This window comes from Amphibalanus amphitrite, unplaced genomic scaffold (genome assembly GCF_019059575.1).
Source record: "Amphibalanus amphitrite isolate SeventyFive unplaced genomic scaffold, NRLGWU_Aamphi_draft 000312F_arrow, whole genome shotgun sequence".
Taxonomy (NCBI): domain Eukaryota; kingdom Metazoa; phylum Arthropoda; class Thecostraca; order Balanomorpha; family Balanidae; genus Amphibalanus; species Amphibalanus amphitrite.
The window spans coordinates 643082-662678 of NW_024881807.1; positions in this window are offsets into that span (position 1 = coordinate 643082).

Consider the following 19597-nt stretch of genomic DNA (forward strand, 5'->3'; position numbering starts at 1 on the left):
GGTCGCCCCTATTTTGAGTTGCCGCCCCCTCCCCCTCCCGTCCCCCCCCCAGCACGGCGCGGGTTAACCCTCGCATGTGTGCGGTGTTTGCCAGCTTCTAATGTGTAGGGGGGGGGGGGGTCGGTTGGACCCCCCCTTGCCGTTTGGCCCCTGATCGAGCTAGAGCTTCGCGGAAAAAACGAGCGTGTTGCCCGTGACGAGAGGAAGCCGATGATACACAATTTTAAGGTCCTAGGTCATTGGTTGACCTTCCAGGTCAGGTCAATGACCCAAAGTCGGGAAAATCGGGACCTGTTAGAAAGTCGTAAAGTGTGGCTGCTAAGGGGTTTTTCGGGGTGCTGATCACGAATATCGTGTTAGTTTTGATCACAGATGATGTCCTTAAGCATTTACACCAGGTCGGGTCAGGTCAGGTCAGGTCAACCAGTAGGCGTCGTGACGGGTATTCGTAGTACGTGTCAACAGCCTCTGACAGCTTCGTAACATGTTACGAAGGCACCAAACTACTTCGTAAATGTTCAAATGGTTGCTAAATTCGAATTCAGCTCCAAAAACTTGCCTAGAAACATGTACAGCTCGAAAAAGTGAACCGAGGTCACCCGAGGTCACCAAAGGTCAATGACCTGACCTGACCTTCAGGTGACCTTGACACCCACCCTAATGCATGGAAGCAACATCAAATCACATGTTTGAACGTTTGAAACCACGAAAAGCTTGCAAACGCGCGGCTAATGCGAGCCGACATACGCCGTCGCAGAATCGCGATTCCGGCCAAACATGGTCTCGGAAAAGAGGTCACAGGTCAAAGGTCATTTGGGTCAGGGTCATGAAATTTTCAGGGTAGGTGTAAAATTGATCAATGTGAGGGTACTGAAAGTTTCGTTGCGATCGGCCGCTTTTTACGCGAGTTATTCGCGAAAAACTATGGGGGGGTCCATCCGACCCCCCCTACACATGTGAGGGTTAAAAGAGCTATCGAATGCGCTTTTCCGCGGCGCTGTAGCTCTATTGGTTCCCGAGATAGCCGTCGGGAGTTGAAAATCGTTGAAATCGACAAAATTTGACCTTTAATGAACTCGGGTGACCTGACCTTTGTCCTGACCTTAAAATGACCGAGTGTTTTCCTCCTTATTTTTGACGCTCTTTGGATTGCCGCTTACCGCGTGTCGCTACGTGGCCCCGGAGCCGAGTTAGGCGGAGGGGCGTGAAACGCCCCCCCCCCCCCCAGCACTCGACGGAAAGCTCATGCCACCAACACGGCGCGGGTTAATTGTTATGTTAGCTAGTCCCTGTGGCCCGTTGTAAGTTGTTGAGTCGTGGACCTCATCTTGAAGGAATAGGCCTAACATTTTCATAGCAACGTTAAAAAATGTTTATAGGTTATTAAAAAAAAATAGCATCTTTTTGATGAAATATTTGCGAAACCCTCAACATCATCCCATTAGTGCCGAGCTCCCGACGACGACCATAAATACGTCCCCATCCGTCAGCGTGGGTTTATCTGGGTTTATCATAAGGATGCTAAGATTGAAGTTCCAATCCGAAGCTGAAATCATGGAAAGCAAATTTACATTTTACACGCGAAACAGCTGACAACTAAATATTTCTCTCCGCTCCATCTCATTTTGCCCATTACCCTCTTTCATTTTAACCCTCTCTGTTTTCCTTTTCTGTCTCTCTTTTCTCTCCTCTCGTCCTTATCCTCCCCTCCACTCTCTCTCTCTCTCTCTCTCTCTCTCTCTCTCTCTCTCTCGCTCTCTCTCTCTCTCTCTATCTCTCTCTCTCTCTCTCTCTCTCTCTCTCTCTCTCTCTCTCTCTCTCTCTCTCTCCTCTCTCTCTCTCTCTCTCTCTCTCGCTCTCTCTCTCTCTCTCTCTCTCTCTCTTCTCTCTTCTCTCTCTCTCTCTCTCTCTATCTCTATCCTCTCTCTCTCTCTCTCTCTCTTCTCTCTTCTCCTCTTCTTCTCTTCTCTTCTTCTCTCTCTCTTCTTCTCTCTCTCTCTCTCTCTCTCTCTCTATCTCTTCTCTCTCTCTCTCTCTATCTCTCTCCTCTCTATCTTCTCTCTCTCTCTCTCTCTCTTCTCTCTCTCTCTCTCTCTCTCTCTCTCTCCCTGTCTGACTTTCCTCCTGTCTCTCCCTGTCTCTCTCTTACTCTTTCTCTCTCTTTCTCTCTCTCCCTCTCTGTCTCTCCTCTCTCTCTCCCTCTCTCTCTCTTTGTCTGTCTCTCTTTCTCTCTCTCTTTCTCTCTCTTTCTCTCTCCCTCTCTCTCTCTCTCTCTCTCTCTCTCTCTCTTTCCTCACAATACTCTCGACTGCCACAGCGTTGTAGGACTTGTTTCCAGACAGGTCCTGGCGCTCCCCGCTCCGCAGGCCCCAGCCCACACGGCCCAACCGCTCAAACACCCTCCGGCGGGTGACCTCTGACCTCGGCGACCTGACCCCAGCCGACCCGATCGCGTCCCTCTCCACGCCTCCGCCCCGCTTCCCCCACTACAGCTGCGTAGTAATTGTAGCGTGTGCAAAGGTCACATGACATTATTTACTTCTGCGGTTTGTTCGGCTGAGAAGAGATGGCACTAGTGGTCTGTGGATCAGAGGCGGGGCTAGGTTCTACGACTTCTTGGGGCACACTTAAGGGCAGAAAAGAGGTTTTTTGGCTCCCCATCCCAAAGTGCTTCGAAAATACAAAAACAACTTAGATACTCGAAAATCGGAGGACCAAACGGATCGTTTGACGTATCTTGCTCGACTGAGAATTGATCGGTCTTCAAACTACTGAACAAAAACGAGGTGATTAGTAGCAAGTGCTGGTGACTGTACCTACCAGGCTGCGTTGGATCCAGATGCTCCAACCCCTGCATGCCACGCACAGCTTTCTATCGCGATGGATCGATACAGCCTCTCATCCCAGTTGTTCCAGTGAGCGCCTTCACTTTGAATACAATGTTACAAACACTCCTTAGATATATAATCTCAACCACCCTTCCACAATAATCTGAATCGCCACTAACACCAGTCGAAACACAACAAAGCGGTGGCACACGAGGCCAAAGAACACGACGTATTTTGCTCTGTCACACGTACCACGGTATCCATACCCATTTGTTGCTTTAACATGGTGTGACACGAGAAATATGCGAGTTTTTGCGTACTCCAGCTCAGAATACAAATAATAGCGCAGATAAGACAGTACCAATGTGTTCTGTCAGCAGCATAAGATGCTAGCGTTTCTGGGTAGCCAATAAACGGCAAGCATTTCAAAGCGTATGTGCGTGTGTGACAGTTTAAGAGCTGCAGAATTTGAAGACCAGCACCTGATAGACAAGCAGAAGGTAATGCAATTTGGGAGTTTTTTCTCTCTGAACCACTACAGACTGCTCTCTTCTGTCACATATCCTGATATGCAAGTATGTCACTTTTTGCACCTCTGATTACGTCATTTGTGGGATAATTGACCCTGACAACTCGGCCCGTCCCAGCATGGTGACCCTGAGCGCACCAGCCAAGTTGCCACGCCAGTCCCGAGTAACCCGCGCATCACTTATAGAACCCCCTCCCGTTTTTCGGCAATATCTTCTAAACCCTTTGACGGATCAGCACGAAACTTGCGGTACTCTCAGCGTCATCAATTTGACACCTTGTGTTTAAATTTCAACTTTATAGCTACCATAGTTTGGCCGGAAATGACGTCAGAGTGACGTCATGTCGGCCGATTTTGATGCAATATATGGCATTACGGCAACGTTCTCAAGAGCTCAGTTTTAAAGTGACCATCCCACCTTAACATTAGTTTTGAGTTGAGATAGCCAAATTGGTGGCCATGGCCTGCAAATACCGGTTTGGACACTCACAACATCGAAAAATGCTTTAATTCGGAGATATAGAATTTCAAACTTGCAGTTTTCGGATTCTAAGGGGCTAATGCAATGGAATACCCCCTTAGAATTTGTGACGTCAGCGGTGATCTAACGATTTTAAAACCTTATGCTTACATCTTTGTGAAGCAGTGGTGGTATATGCTATTTGCGCGCAACATCTGCCGCAAACGCCGCACTTCCAAAATGAAGTCGCTAGGAACAGCGGAGATCTCAAAAAGTAAACAAAAGTAAAAGTCTCATATCTTGAAAACTGGTGAATATTTTTCGGTGAAATTTGGTAGATATTCGTTTTTGCTCTTTGTGAACCGAGTGACATCAATTTCATGCCAATTCATTAACTTTTTTTGAAGGTGGGAGGGTCCCTTTAACCCTATTATTAGTGGGGGGGGGGGGCGATTCGGCCCCCACCTGTAGTTTTCTTGCTCTCGACGGAATATGACTTAAGGTAGGGGAGTTTCTAGCTTGCGCAGAGGTGTCTCCACTTCTAGGATGTATTTCTCGGGGGTAGTTTTGGCCCAGATTTCACTGTTTCGACATTTGCCGCTAAGCAGCGACTTACTCAGGTTTATACCTACTGGTGACCAGTGGCACCACCGTCATATGTATGCGCCTAAAGACTATATGACGTCATTTTACAATGAAAATATTGGAATAGGCGGATCCAGGTACCTGAGAAAAGGGGGGTAATATCAATCTACTGCCCCCTGTCTTAGCGTGCCTGAATCCGCCTATGCGTAACGAAAACGTGTGTTTTGTGCTCACGTTCCATATTTTACATGATATATGACACATTATGTCATAAGACACATGATATGCCAAGACAAAACTCAAAACATCATCCCAAGTTAGCTTCCCTGAATCCGCCTATGATTTTTTGAAATATCCAAAAAGTACCGGAATATATATGAAGGCCCAGTTCATGAAGAAGGGTTCCCTGAAGTTTCATCAATATCGGTCAAAAAGAAAGAAGTTATAGCATACGTGTGTTTGCTATAACTTCCAGAGAAAAGAGGAAGATGAGACTTCCAGAGAAAGAGGAAGATGAGGATGTCTTGCGACATTTTCACCGTACTGCGTGCAGTCGCCTGCCAGATGGGCATTATGAAACACGCGGGCCCTGGAAGGAAGAGGAGCAGAAACAGCTACCAGTTAACGAACGCCACGCACTCACCCAGCTGGAAACTTGCCAAGCATCCCGCAAAGGAAACAAGCGACTGAAAGAATACGACGAGACAATCCAAGATTACATTGAGCTGGGCCACGCTGAGAGGCCCCTGATGTACCGGACGGGGCCGTTCGCATACTACCGCATCACACCGTGTACAAGGAACCTGCGAGACTTCCAGAGCGCCAAGCGAACTAACGAAGCGAGTGTCGTCGATATGGTCCTCATCGAGGGCGACCGGTCCGGAACAGGCTGCTGTGGAAAACCGGTATCTTCACACACTACACCGGGCCGAGACGGGAGAGCACGGGCGGCGGCTCTGCGCACAGTAGATTTACACCTGAAGTACACTAAATTTTCGAGGTGCAAAACCTACCGCTAAAACCCGCGAGACGTACAATCTAGGTTCAATCTAGGATCGTTTTCCACCCCAGTCATTTCTTTTTCCCTGGTTCCACACATTCCGTATCAAAACTAAGGCTTCAAAAATACAACGCTCGCGATTTGAAGCATGACTAAAGGAAATCGGTCTTCCATTTTATAATCTGCAATACCCTCCCCGGGTGACCTGCAGCGCTCTCAACTATTTGATTCTGCACAGGTTAAGTCTCTGAACGGGGCACTGCAGGTCACAATCTAAATCTGCTGTGCGCAGAGCCGCCGCCCGTGCTCCCGTCTCGGCCGGGTGTAGTGCTGTGAAGATACCGGTTTTCCACAGCAGCTGTTCCGGGACGGTCGCCCTCGATGAGGACCATATCGACGACACTCGCTTCGGTAGTTCGCTTGGCGCTCTGGAAGTCTCGCAGGTTCCTTGTACGCGGTGTGATCATGCGGTAGTATGCGAACGGCCCCGTCCGGTACATCAGGGGCCTTCTCAGCGTGGCCCAGCTCAATGTAATCTTGAATTGTCTCGTCGTATTCTTTCAGTCGCTTGTTTCCTTTGCGGGATGCTTGGCAAGTTTCCAGCTGGGTGAGTGCGTGGCGTTCGTTAACTGGTAGCTGTTTCTGTCCTCTTCCTTCCAGGGCCCGCGTGTTTCATAATGCCCATCTGGTAGGTGGACTGCACGCAGTACGGTGAAAATGTCGCAAGACATCCTCATCTTCCTCTTTCTCTGGAAGTCTCATCTTCCTCTTTTCTCTGGAAGTTATAGCAAACACACGTATGCTATAACTTCTTTCTTTTTGACCGATATTGATGAAACTTCAGGGAATCCTTCTTCATGAACTGGGCCTTATATATTCGGTATTTGGATATTTCAAAAATTCATAGGCGGATTCAGGGAAGCTAACTTGGGATGATGGTTTGAGTTTTTGTCATGGCATAGGTGGCCTATCATGTGTCTTATGACATGATGTGTCATATATCATGTAAAATATGCAACGTGAGCACAAAACACACGTTTTCGTTACGCATAGGCGGATTCAGGCACGCTAAGACGGGGGGCAGTACATTGATATTACCCACCCCCTTTCTCAGGTACCTGGATCCGCCTATTCCAATATTTTCATTGTAAAATGACGTCATATAGTCTTTAGGCGCATACATATGACGGGTGGTGCCACTGGTCACCAGCATAAACCTAAGTAAGTCGCTGCTTAGCGGCAAATGTCGAAACAGTGAATATGGGCCAAAAATACCCCGAGAAATTCATTCTGGAGACACCTCTGCGCAAGCTAGAAACTTCCCTAGCTTAAGTCGTTTTCCTTCGAGAGCAAAAAAAAAAAATACAGGTGGGGGCCGATCCGGCCCCCCGCCAGTAATAGGGGGGGGGGGGCATTCCACGATAGATCGTACCACTTTTTTCCAAGTTGACACCCTCATCTCTCGGAATTTGACGAGAATTGGTCTCAGGGGTAATCAGGGGCTCTGAATCCACCTGTAACAATTTAGGCTTATCAGATAAGTATTTTTTGAGTTATGGTGTATAACATTTTTTGGATCTTGCTTTGCAGCGCTAAGTTTGGCGGGCTGTAACACTAAGACGGATTATTCAAATGCCAAATGTTATATAACATTGAACTTGCAATGAAAACAGAGATTAATATTTTTGAAATTTCGAAAAATATGCTATTTTTGATATAGACATATCGAGTTTTCTTTCATTTGTATTTTTGGACTTTGGGACCAAATTTTTTGAATTTTATTTCTTTAAAAAAATATTGGTCATTGTTAAGAAGCATGCAAAAAATTAGGAAGGGTTCTTTCTAAATGTATTATTTTACGTCACGATAACGGTTTCGAATAGTGATTTCGGGAGGGCAGCTACAAATGGCGTGGTAAAGCTGCCTAGTGACATCACGGGTTACTGAAATTTCAATTCAAGTCTGAGTATCTGAAAAAAGTGAAAAGAGTGAAAAGTGATTCAACCCTCTTTCCTATAAGCGCGAGGGTGAAAAAGGTTGTTTGGTTCTGACATTGTTTTGGACGCCCAATGACCATAGCTGTCCGAGATGAAAGTTACAGGACGCATACATGGTGTCCTCCAGAGGTCTCACAACTGTATATCTGGGAATTTTTCAAGGTTACATGAGGTCAGGTCGGTCACGTGACATCACTGTTATAAATCAATGGGGAAATATAAAAACTGTTATTTGGCGCCGAGAATGATCTAAAACTATCCCACGTAAATGGTATCGTGATTTCATGCACTCCTTGCAAAGTCCAATGCTTTACTTTTGCATTGTTAACCTTGCGTGACGTCATTTATGACGTCACTAGGGTCGTACGAGTTTTTCGTCAATAACTCCCGATCAAATCGAGCTAGAGAGTCGGGAAAGCCCACCAATGGACTCGGGACGACCTTCGAATCGAATGCTATGCCATATGATACCCTTGCCCAGCTTCGTGACGAGGGGCTGACCTGACCTTGACCCGAGGTCAACTAATTTAAGTTGACCTCACCCTAGCAAAAAGTATACCATTCGATGCACCTGAGCTAGGCGAACACAATGATGCCAAAATCGCGGCTCTGCGGCCATTTTTTGCGAAGTTATTTATTAAAAACCGAACCCGTAACTCAGTCATGTGACCTGACCTCAGACGCTACCGGTTAACTGAGACCTTAAAATTGGGGTACCAATCACTGCGACTTGTAACGGCACACACGCTTGTTTTTTCCGCGAGGCTCTAGCTCTATTAGAAGCGAAACCGCGTGCTGGGGTCGTATCAACCCCTCCGAAGCCCATTTTGTTTGCGGGAAAATGAGGATTTTATAGAAAGAAACCTTTCTAATTTTTTGCATGTTGATTTGCAATGACATGAAGATTATTTTGAAAAATAAAAATGTGAAAAATTTTGGTCCCAAAAGTCATTAGAGATAAATGAAAAAAGATTAAGGTTTTTGCTCAAAAATGAAATTTTTTCTTGGAATTTTTAATAGTAATATTAATTTTAGATTCATTGCAAGCTTAGTGTTGTTTACTTTTTGTTGGTTGCTAACCCGTTCTTGAGTTATAGGCCATCAAACTCACCGTACATACCGAAGTTAAAAAAATGTAATGCAATATAACTCAAAAAGTTTTGATTGAGAAGTCTGATATTTTGCCAGGCGTCTTTGGGGCCTATGATTACCCCTAGGACGATTTTCATTAAAATCTGAGAGATGAGGGTGAGGGCGTGGTACGATCTATCGTGGAATGCCCAGGGTTAACCCGCGCACGACGGGGGTCTGCGCCAACTTCGCACCGACGGAGGGGGGGGGCGGATGACCGCCCCCCCCCCCGAGATCTCGAGAACGAAGCAAGATAGCGACAAGCGGTAAACGGCATCGGATACGCACGGTCAAGATCTACAATTTTTACTAAGGTCATTTTCAGGTCAGGTCAAAGATGACGTCACAGGGGTCGAAAAAGTCAAAATGGCGGCGCTGGATATGGAGTTTTTCTCGAATAACTTTCGAATTAGTCAAGATAGGAACAAACTAAGGGCAGCATCGTGATTCTCTCGTCAATCCGCATCGAATGATATATATGTTGACCTCGAAAGGTCAAGGTCAAAGATTGACCTCAGGTCACGTGACCTCGAGGTCATCATGTATATCATTCGATGCGCTTGACGAGCTGAACACAATGAGACATCCACGCGTCGTATCTGTTCCTGTACGGAGTTATTGGCCAAAAACCTTTGGTGACCTTTGATGACGTCACATGACCTCACAGTGCCCAGCAGCAAAACAGACCTCAAGGTAGTGAAGGTTGATCGTATATGAAGTCATGTAGGTATATGGGGCCATTCCGACCCGTTTTAGTGGTAAAAACAGGGAGTTGATTTTTCCCCCATGACTTATAATGGGGAGGGTCGCGAAATTGACCTGACCTTAGGTCACCGATATCAAAATTCGAGATATACAAATTGTAGTTATAATGACCTAATAACATCCTGCGACTTTCAAAGGCCTCCGACATCTACTGTAGCTCTGGCACGGTGACAAAGTTGCAAAAAAGTGACTTGAGGTGGGTCATTCAAAGTGACCTGGTGACCTGACCTTGAAAGGTAGGAGGTTCAAACTTGCACAACCATGTGTAAATTGATGAGGGAATAGGCATACAAATTTCGCGGCGCTACGCGCGGCGCGGTTTTTACGCTATTCGCGAAAAACCTCAGGGGGGGGGGGCGGATATCCGCCCCCCCCGTCGGTGCGCGGGTTAAAGGGACCCTCCCACCTTCAAAAAAGTTAATGAATTGGCATGAAAGTGATGTCGCTCGGTTCAGAAAGGGCAAAAAACGAATATCTACCAAATTTCACGAAACATAGTCGCCGGTTTTCAAGGTGAGGTGACTTTTACTTTGTTTACCTTTTGGGATCTCCGCGGTTCCTAGCGACTTCATTTTGGAAGTGCGGCGTTTGCGGCAGATGTTGCGCGCAAATAGCAATACACCACTGCTTCACAAAGATGTTATAAGGTTTTAAAATCGTTAGATCACCGCTGACGTCACAAATTCTAAGGGGGCATTCCATTGCATTAGCCCCTTAGGCTGGGGGGATCCATGTGATCGCAAGGCACCTCGCAGTTGCGATCAAACGTAAGTTGAATCGGAACAGATATTGGAGGGATCCATCACGTCGTAGGCTAAGTAGATACGCAAGTTGTATCGCAAATGGTGAAGATACGAACTAACTTTACGAATCTTCTCGGTCGATCGGAAGGCGATCGTAGCGAAGCTTTACCTCTTTCTCAAGAGAAAAATATTCGAAATTTTCAAAATTTTCACAAAACCGAAAATATATGTTAAACAAATATGGTTGATGAACGCGTGTGCAAAATTGAAGTCGATTTCTTCAAAAATGGCTGCGCTAGAGGTTTTAAATTTACACGTTGAAAACGGTCACTTTCAGTCATTTTTGTAATTATTTTTTTTTCAATTTTGAAATTTAAAAAATGTTTTGGGCAATTTTTCGCGTTAATTGCGAAAAATTGACCAAAACATGTATCGCACCATCAATGATCCGATACGCCATCAGAGGCCGCGCCGCGGACAGGTGGGCGCGGCGATACCTGGGCCGCGTGGGGTTACACTGGTGTTCGGGAAAGGGCTATGTCAACGCGAGGCAGGCCGCGGGGGAGCCGGTTGCGGGCGCGCACACTGGTCGGAAACGCTCCAGCGAGAGGCCACGGCCTTTCCGCAAAAGTTTTTTGCTTGTTATTCCACAACTAGTGAAGCAAACTTCATAAAACTTTGCATACCTCTCGTGTCATATGTAAGCTATCATTTGGATGTCAAGCACTAAATATATGACGTAAATCTGTTAAGTTATGGACGTCATAATTGAGTATAATACAGGATCTAGCACCACTTTAAGTGAACAAGGAAAATTGGAAGCTGCTATTCGGGCACCGGGAATGGTTTCATGCACTCCTTGCAAGGTCCGGTGATTCACTTTAGCATTGTTGACTTTGCGTGACGTCATTTATGACGTCACTAAGGCCATATAAGTTTTTCGTCAATAACTCCTGAGTCCTGATCAGATGGAGCTAGAGAGTCGGGAAAGCCACCATGGACTCGGAAAGACCTGCCGAATCGAGTGATATGCGATATGTCCTCTTCAAACTATTTCGTGACCTGAGGGGCGCGACCTGACCTTGACCCGAGGGTTAACGCCTTAAGTTGACTTCACCCGAACACCAAGTATAGCATTCGACGCTCCTGAGCTAGACAAGCACGATGATGCCAAAATCGCGGCAGTGCAACCATTTTTGGCAAAGTAATTAACCAAAAACCGAGCCCGTGCCTTGTGGCACTTACTGACCTAAGAGGTCACTGGCTGACCTAAGACCTTAAATTGTAGTACTTGCTGCGTCTTATAAACGGCACACAAGCTCGTTTTTTCGCGAGGCTCTAGCTCAATTAGAGGCGAAACGGCGAGGGAGTTGTATCAACCCTCCTCGGTCAATATAGAAAACCAATCGGCCGGCCAGGGCTAAATACCGGAATTGTGATCTAATGTAAAAAGACGGCCCAAGGAACCTGACGCCATTGACAGGTGTCCTATATTCGCAGCGTCTTATATTCACGAAGGTCTCAATTTCCACTTTCTTCAGCCGAGTGATGGTTACTAATAGCAAGGCTCTCTAAATGCAAGCCGTAATCGCCACGCAATATGTGGAAGGCTTTTGATGTCAATACATCCACCAGTATAACGCCTTTTGGGGCGACTAACGGAGCGAGAGCGAGGGGGGCCTTGCACGTGCGAAATTGCGAGGGGTACCTCCAACTGACTTGTGCACGGCACCCTACTAACTGGTCTCTAGCGATGTGCCAAATTTGGGCACAATCGGCCCAGCCGTTCTCGAGATCTGGAAGCGGCACCCTGCACGTGCGCACGTGCAAATGGGTCCCCAAATGACTGTGCACGGCACCCTACTAACCGGCCCCTAACGTGTACCAAATTTGAGCGCAATCGGTCCAGCCGTTCTCGAGATCTGGAAACGACCCCTGCACGTGCGCACGTGCAGCAGCCCACAACTCTGGCACATGTATAGCAGTGCCTAGTGGGTGCTACTACATGCCAACTTTCAGCGCAATCGGCCAAGTAGTTACCGAGATATTGCAACAATACAAAAGTGACACCTCTTCGTTTTGCACGTGGCACGTGCATAAGGGGTCACCACATGCATCGGGAATAGTCCAATACTTGGTAGAAGGAATGAAGCTACCCTACAAAATTACCGCGTGTAAATATCGGTCAAGTGGTTGCTGAGATATAAGCGTCGCAGAAACGTGACCACGGCCGGCCGGCCGGCCGCTCATAATCAGAAATTTCCGTTAATCTAAGGAAAGACTACGCTCGCTTCGCTCGCTCCGTAATAAATGCAATAACCAGTATAGCGCCTTATGGGGCGACTAACGGAGCGAGCGAGAGGGTGGGCCTTGCACGTGCGAAATTGCGAGGGGGTACCTCCAACTGACTTGTGCACGGCACCTACTAACCGGTCTCTAGCGATGTGCCGAATTTGAGCACAATCGGCCCAGCCGTTCTCGAGATCTGGAAGCGGCACCCTGCACGTGCGCACGTGCAAAATGGGTCCCAACTGACTTGTGCACGGCACCCTACTAACTGCTACGTAACCGTGTACCAAATTTGAGCGCAATCGGTCCAGCCGTTCTCGAGATCTGGAATCGACCCCTGCACGTGCGCACGTGCAGCAGCACCCCAACTCTGGCACATGGATATGCATTGCCTAGTGGGTGCCTACCTACATGCCAACTTTCAGCGCAATCGGCCAAGTAGTTACCGAGATATTGCAACAATTACAAAAGTGACCCTCTTCGTTTTGCACGTGGCACGTGCATAAGGGGTCACCTACATGCATCGGGAATAGTCCAATACTTGGTAGAAGGAATGAAGCTACCCTACAAAAATTACCGCGTGTAAATCGGTCAAGTGGTTGCTGAGATATAAGCGTCGCAAAACCGTGACCACGGCCGGCCGGCCGCTCATACTCAGAAATTTCCGTTAATCTAAGGAAAGACTCCGCTCGCTTCGCTCGCTCCGTAATAATACCATATTGTATGCGCTTTCCACAAAATTCATAAACTCAAGCGCGTCTGTTTTTAATGACCAGTCAACTACGCATGGATGCGTGCAGGCCACACAGGTCAGCGTAAGCCGGGCGCGGCGGCCGAGCCGAAACTGGGGCGGGGCGGGCGGTAGTTGGGTAGGAATAGCGGCTCCTGCAAATTTTGCGCAAATATGCGCAGTTAGCTTTTATGTTGCCCTGGTGTAAATTTAAATCCTGCTTCATCTCACAAAAAATCAGAGTGGGACTAGATGGGACTACCTGTTGTTTCCTTACCTAAACTTTGCAGTTATATTCCAGAATCACTCTAGGAGAGCCCTCATAAAAAAGCTACAGTAGATCTTAGTTGGGGAAAAAGTATACCAAAAAATTTGCACTGACCAGTCGGCAACTTCATAACAAACATTTTGATGCATAATATGTGGGATTTCAATTTGGTGTCTATCAGCAATAAGACTCTGAATATCCGGCTCAAGAAACCTCTTGCTCCGCGTCAGTTTCCGAGTTCTGGGATACCCCATCTTCGGGGGCTGATTACAGTTATTTTGGTCACCCGGATTAGTTTTTTTGGCCTAATTATAATAATTTGATCAATTTCAAATCGATCTATATAAAAAATAATCCGAAACTCCGGAATCGCCCGTGGCCTCTCGTGAGGGCGTTTCCGACCAGTGTGCGCCGGTCCGTATTTGTCGGCGCCTAGCAGTGCAGCGGTGCGTTTATGGCAGAGGGAGGGGAAGCGGTGTAGTGTCGGCAAGGCCACACACAGGAGAGGGCACACGGACCTCCCCCCCATTCGAGTTGGGGCCCTAATCTTTAGACCGCCGAAGACCATGTAAAATGAACTGAAATAATGATTAAAAAGACCGGGAGGGCCCATCTCGTTCCCCAGCAGGCCCATACGAGTCCATAAATGCCCAGTAGCGCAGCCAGGGGTATTGTGGTGAAGTTTCAATGGCCCTCAAAAGACCTCAAAGGGCCCACAGATGGGTTCACCGGGTCCTCAGATGGTCTCGAAGGGCCCTCGGTTAGCGTCAAATGGCCCTCATCTGGTGTCAAAGGGCCCTCAGATGGCCAAATGAAGGGCCACAAGATGGCCTCAAAGGGCCCTCAGATGGGTTCAAAGGGCTCTCAGCCAACGTTAAACCTACCTCAGAAGACCTTAAAGGGCGTCAAAGGGCCCTAAACCTGCGTCAGAGGGCCCTGAGCTCGCGTCAAACGACCCTCCGAAGGCCTTAAAGAGTCCTTAGCTTGTGTCAGAGGGCCCCCAGCTGGTGTCAGTGAGCCCCCTCAGCTGGCGCCAAAAGTCCATCTGAAGGCCTCAAACGGTCGTCAGCTGGAGTACAACGGTCCTCAGATGCCGTCACGCGGCCCTCAAAAGCCTCAAGGAGCCCTTATAAGGTCTCAAAGGGCCCTCATTTGGCCTCAAAAGGCCCTCCGCTAGCGTTAACCGGACTTCAGAAGGCCTTAAAGGGCCCTTATCTGGTGTCAGAGGGCCCCCAGCTAGTGTCAGAGGGCCCTCAGTTGGCGCAAAATGGTCATCAGAAGGCCTCAAACGGTCCGTAACTGGAGTCCAACCGCAACGGTCCTCAGGTGGCGTCAAGCGGCCCTCAAAAAGCCTTAAAGGCCGCGCTTAGAAGGCAGCAAAGGGCCCTCATGACCCCAAAGGGTCCTCTGCTGGCGTCAAACGGACCTCAGAAGGTCTCAAAGGGCGTCAAAGGGCCCTGTGCTCGTGTCAAATATAAAAGCGCCCTAGCTGGTGTCAGGAGGCCCCCAGTTGGTGTCAGCATGCCCTCAGCTGGTGTCAGAGAGCCCTCAGTTGGCATCTACTGGCCATCAGAAGGCCCCGAACGGTCCTCAGATGGCGTCCAACGGTCCTCAGCTGACGTTAAGAGGCCCTCAAAAAGGCCTCAAAGACCCCTCGGCTGCTGAAGAGGCCCTTAGCCTCAAAGGAAACTCAAGAGACGTTAAACGGCCCTAAAAAGGCTTGAAAGGGCCCTCTGCTGGTGGCAAAGGGCTCGCATATGACATCAATAACAGCTTTGTCAAAAACGGACCTGAGAGACCTTGCCGGTCCCTGGTTATCAGGGACTCCTATCTCTTGCAGTAACCTGAGTGGCCCACGTTTACTGAGGGGCCCCTGGTTATTGAAGGAGTCCCTGGTTACTGGAAGGACCCCTGGTTATCAGAGGGTTCCCTGGTCACCTGGTGGGTCCCTGATCAATTGAAACTCTCGATCATCTGAGCGCCCCCTGAGTGCCTTGGTCTTGGCGTTGGCGTACAGTTTAAAGTCGTCGGCACACTGCGGCCTCCTCTTTCTCAACAAGTCCCTCTATTTTCTGCAGCGAGGGCGATTTCGTCAAAATACTCCTCCATCGCGAAGCCTCGTGCGCAGACGCAGTCTTCGGGGCGCTCGCTGCGCCAACTCTTGACGCCAACTGACGGGCTCCAAATGGAACAGATGGACTCCGAAACGAACGTGGGAATGCCGACACATGATCCCTCCAAATTTACAGAGGAGGAGATGTCCCTGACAGCCCATTGCAATAGGGGTCACTTTTACACTATAGACGTATGGGGAATCGACCTTATCGACATGGTACTACGAGGTCAGCTGATCTGCTTGGCATTTAAATCGTAGTAAAACTGGCATTTAAACGCTGCGAAACAACTTACGTACAACGTAGCTCCGATTTGCCGCTCTTTTAATCATCCCTCCGATTTTCTTCCGATCAAGAGAAGTTTCGTACCGAGAGAAGTTTCGCAGCCACGTCCGATATAACTTACGATAGCACGGATCCCCCAGCTTAGAATCCGAAAACTGCTAGTTTGAAATTCCATATCTCCGAATTATAGCATTTTTCGATGTTGTGAGTGCCCAAACCGGTATTTGCAGGCACGGCCACCAATTTGACTATCTAAACTCAAAACTAATGTTAAGGTGGGATGATCACTTTAAAACTGAGCTCTGAGAACGTTTGCCGTAATTCCATATTTGCATCAAAATCGGCCGACATGACGTTACTCGACGTCATTTCCGGCCAAACTATGGTAGCTATAAAGTTGAAATTTTAGCACAAGGTGTCAAATGGATGACGCTGAGAGCCTGAGAGTAACCGCAGGTGTTTGAAAAGAAAACACTATTCGTTAGAATTGTGTTTTTCTTACCGCAAGTTTCGTGCTGATCCGTCAAAGGGTTTAGAAGATAACTATTGCCGAAAAACGGGAGGGGGGCTCTGTAAGTGCCACCCCCCCCCCCCCAGTCATGCGCGGTGTTGTGGCCATCTAACTGTGATTTGCCAGGAATTGAATCAGCAAAATTCATGCTTAAAATCTTCCTTTGTATTCAGCTGACTCATCGTTCAGCGGCTCATCGACCAGTTCTCTTGACATATCGTCAGCCAATCGGTTACTGCGAAAGTAACATGCAATTACCAAATCTGATATATGCACGGACATGTTTGGGTGGGGGAAAGCATCCATTAGATCCAATGCCTGACCTCACAAAACACATAGAAAGTTTCTACATGACTGATAGTCTGATAGTGACATTTCATGACATACGAGGGTAACTAAACATGATCAGTGCAATACAGTCACTCACCAAATCTTGCCCGTCAATTGGCCACAAAAATGTCGACAAAAAAGGACCCAGCTCGGTCTCAAAACTGTGCCACGCCGTGTCGATCAGCTGTCGCCCAGGTGATCCAGCTGACCTAGTGGTGGCGGCCTTTCGTGACACATCAGCACGCAACAACAATTACAAACAAGCAAACTTAACCCGCGCGGCTGGGGGTCCTGGATTTCCACGCCCTGCTGGGGGGGCGTTTGAACACCCCTCCTTGTAAACTCGGCTCCTGGGCCACGTAGCGATACGCGGAAGGCGGCGTTCGAAAGAGCGTCAAAAATAATGACGAAATCACTTCGGTCAATTTTTTGGTCAGGTCAAAGGTCAGGTCACCAGAGGTCATTGAAGGCAAAATTTCGCCGATTTCCACGTCGAATGTCGAAAATTTCCAAGAAGCCAAACGCATAACTCGAGAACCAATAGAGCTACAGCGCCGCGGAAAAGCGCATTCGATAGCCCTATTAAAAGCCCTTTCTGAATATTCTCTCAGATTTGACCTAACGTCAACGGTTTTTGCCTGCAGGGGGCAAAAACTGCAAAAATAGCAGATTTTTTCGGAAACAGTTTTTCTGCAATAACTTTTGACCAAGCCTTGTACGAGCTTACTTTTACCGGCATTGTGTTCCTCTCGTCAAGACGCATCGAATGAACTATAAGTTGACCTTGAAAGGTCAACTTGAAAATTTGACCTCAGGTCAGGTCATGACCTGACCGGAAAGGGTCATTGCATATCAGTCGATCCGTATCGTCGAGCTGAACACATCTAAGGCGTTTCATCGCTCTAGCATGCCTCTATCAAAAGTTATTTGCGAAAAACTGTTAGATACCATTTGTGACTAAGATGACCTCAGGGCATAAACAAGGGTCAGGACACCATTTTCATGTTCAGTGTGTCTAAACCACTTGTAATTCGGTGTTTGGGAGTGTTTATAATGTCTTTCGTCCATGTAGTGTATTGCACCACCCACGCGATATATACAGTCCGGTTTAAAGGAAGAACTCAAAACGCGCACGGCACAGACCGTCACCATCCGTGACCACCGTCGCCAACCGACTGCCCCGCCGGCCGGCCTACGGACACGTCACTCGCCTCAGCGCCACCCCACAACCTGCAGTTAACAGAACTGCCGCTAGGTGACACGGCACACTCGTACGGTACGGAACGAAAGAGGGACACCAGTCCGTAACAGAAACACACATTCTTCCCCCTGGAAAAAGTTAGAGTCTATTTGGCGCACGTCTCGTACGCTGGGACCTCCTCACCGGCTGCGTCCCGGAGTTCACTCTCGCGCCCGGCTGGAGAGCAGGTTCGACCGCCACCAGCCCGGCACCGCTCGCTGCTTCGCGCGGCGACAGCAGTACGCCAGCGTCTTGTTGCTCTGCCTGCCGCTCCGTCGCCGGAGGTGGTGACGCCTCCCGCTCCCGAACGTCCTCTGCGTCTTCCGGTGACACAGCCACGCCGTCCTCCGCGGGACCCCGGCTGGCCTCGGTGTGCCGCCGGTCGACCCCCAGTGATACAGCCTGTCCGTCCTCCAGTGGCACGCGTCCTCCGCGTGCCGCCAGTCGTCGGCCTCCAGCCGCTCCCCGGGCGAGGCACAGACGTCGGAGACACCGCACTCCGCTGACAGCCCCCGGCTGGCCGCTCTGATCCACGTGCAGCTCAGCCTGAGACTGCTGCGGCGCCCGAGCTGTCGTCAGCCGCTCTGCGTGGATTCGGGAGCCGTCATCTAGCTGTAGCTGACGGTCCCAGGCGAGACTCCACCCGTCTCGGCTCGGAGTACCGTGGCCGTCCCTTTTGGGACGCGGCACAGCCGGCACCGGACCCAGTCGCCGACCTGGAACCGTGGGTCTCAGCTGCACGCCGCTCGTCAGCGTACCTCTTCTGCTTCTTCTGCCTCTTCTGCACTCTGTCTCGCAGCTCACGATCTTGCGGTCTTCCGTGGGAAGAGCCGCCGCGTGCAGACGTGTCCTCAGCTTCCGTCCGTGCAGAAGCTCGGTGGACTCAGCCCCGTCGTGGCGTGAGGCGTGCTCCTGTACGTCTGCAGAAACTTCTGCAGATAACACGCGCGATCTTCGCCGCTCCGGTCCGCCGCCTGAGAGCACTTTTCACTGTGCGATTCGCACGCTCCACCGCACCTGACCGCAGGGTGGTACGGCGTGACCCGGATGTGGCGCGTGCCGACACTCCTCAGGTAGTCTGCGAACGCTGTTGAGGTGAAGTGTGTCCCGTTGTCGGACACCAGCTCCTTCGGGTAACCTTCTCGAGATGCTAGCGTCTCCAGAAACTGCACCACCGCCTCCGTGCTGGGTTCTGTGCAGAAGCCGACTTCTAATCCATTTGGAAAAGTAGTCTACCAGCACTACCCGCGTATCGTGCTGGCGGCGCACTTCCATTGGGCCGATAAAATCCACGCCCACCTTTTCCCATGCCGCTCCTGGCAGCGGCACAGGGTGTAGCGGCGCACTGCGAGTCCGAGCCGACTTGTCCACGTCAGCACACACGTCGCAGTTTCTAACCGCCTCTTCTATGTCCGTGTCCATCTTGGGCCACCAGTAGATGTCACGAGCCCGCTGCTTAGTCGGACGATCCCTTGATGTCCTTCGTGGGCCAGGGACACCATCCTCGTCCGCAGCGCCGCCGGCACGATCACCCGCTGACCGCGGACGACCAGGTTCCCACTAGCTGAGCTCCTCTCGGCAGTTGTAGAAGGCTGCAGCTCTGCCGGGCAGTCGCGGCGCCGTCGCGGCCACACGCCGTGGGATCTGCTGCACCAGCTGGACATCATGGGTCAGTCTGTGTCGCTTCCAGCAGCTCGTCCCGCTGCACTGCTCCGAGTGGGCAGTCACCGCCGCCCTCACGCCGTACGGTAGAGTCTCAGCCGCAGCTGTACTGGGTTGGCCTCCGTCTTCA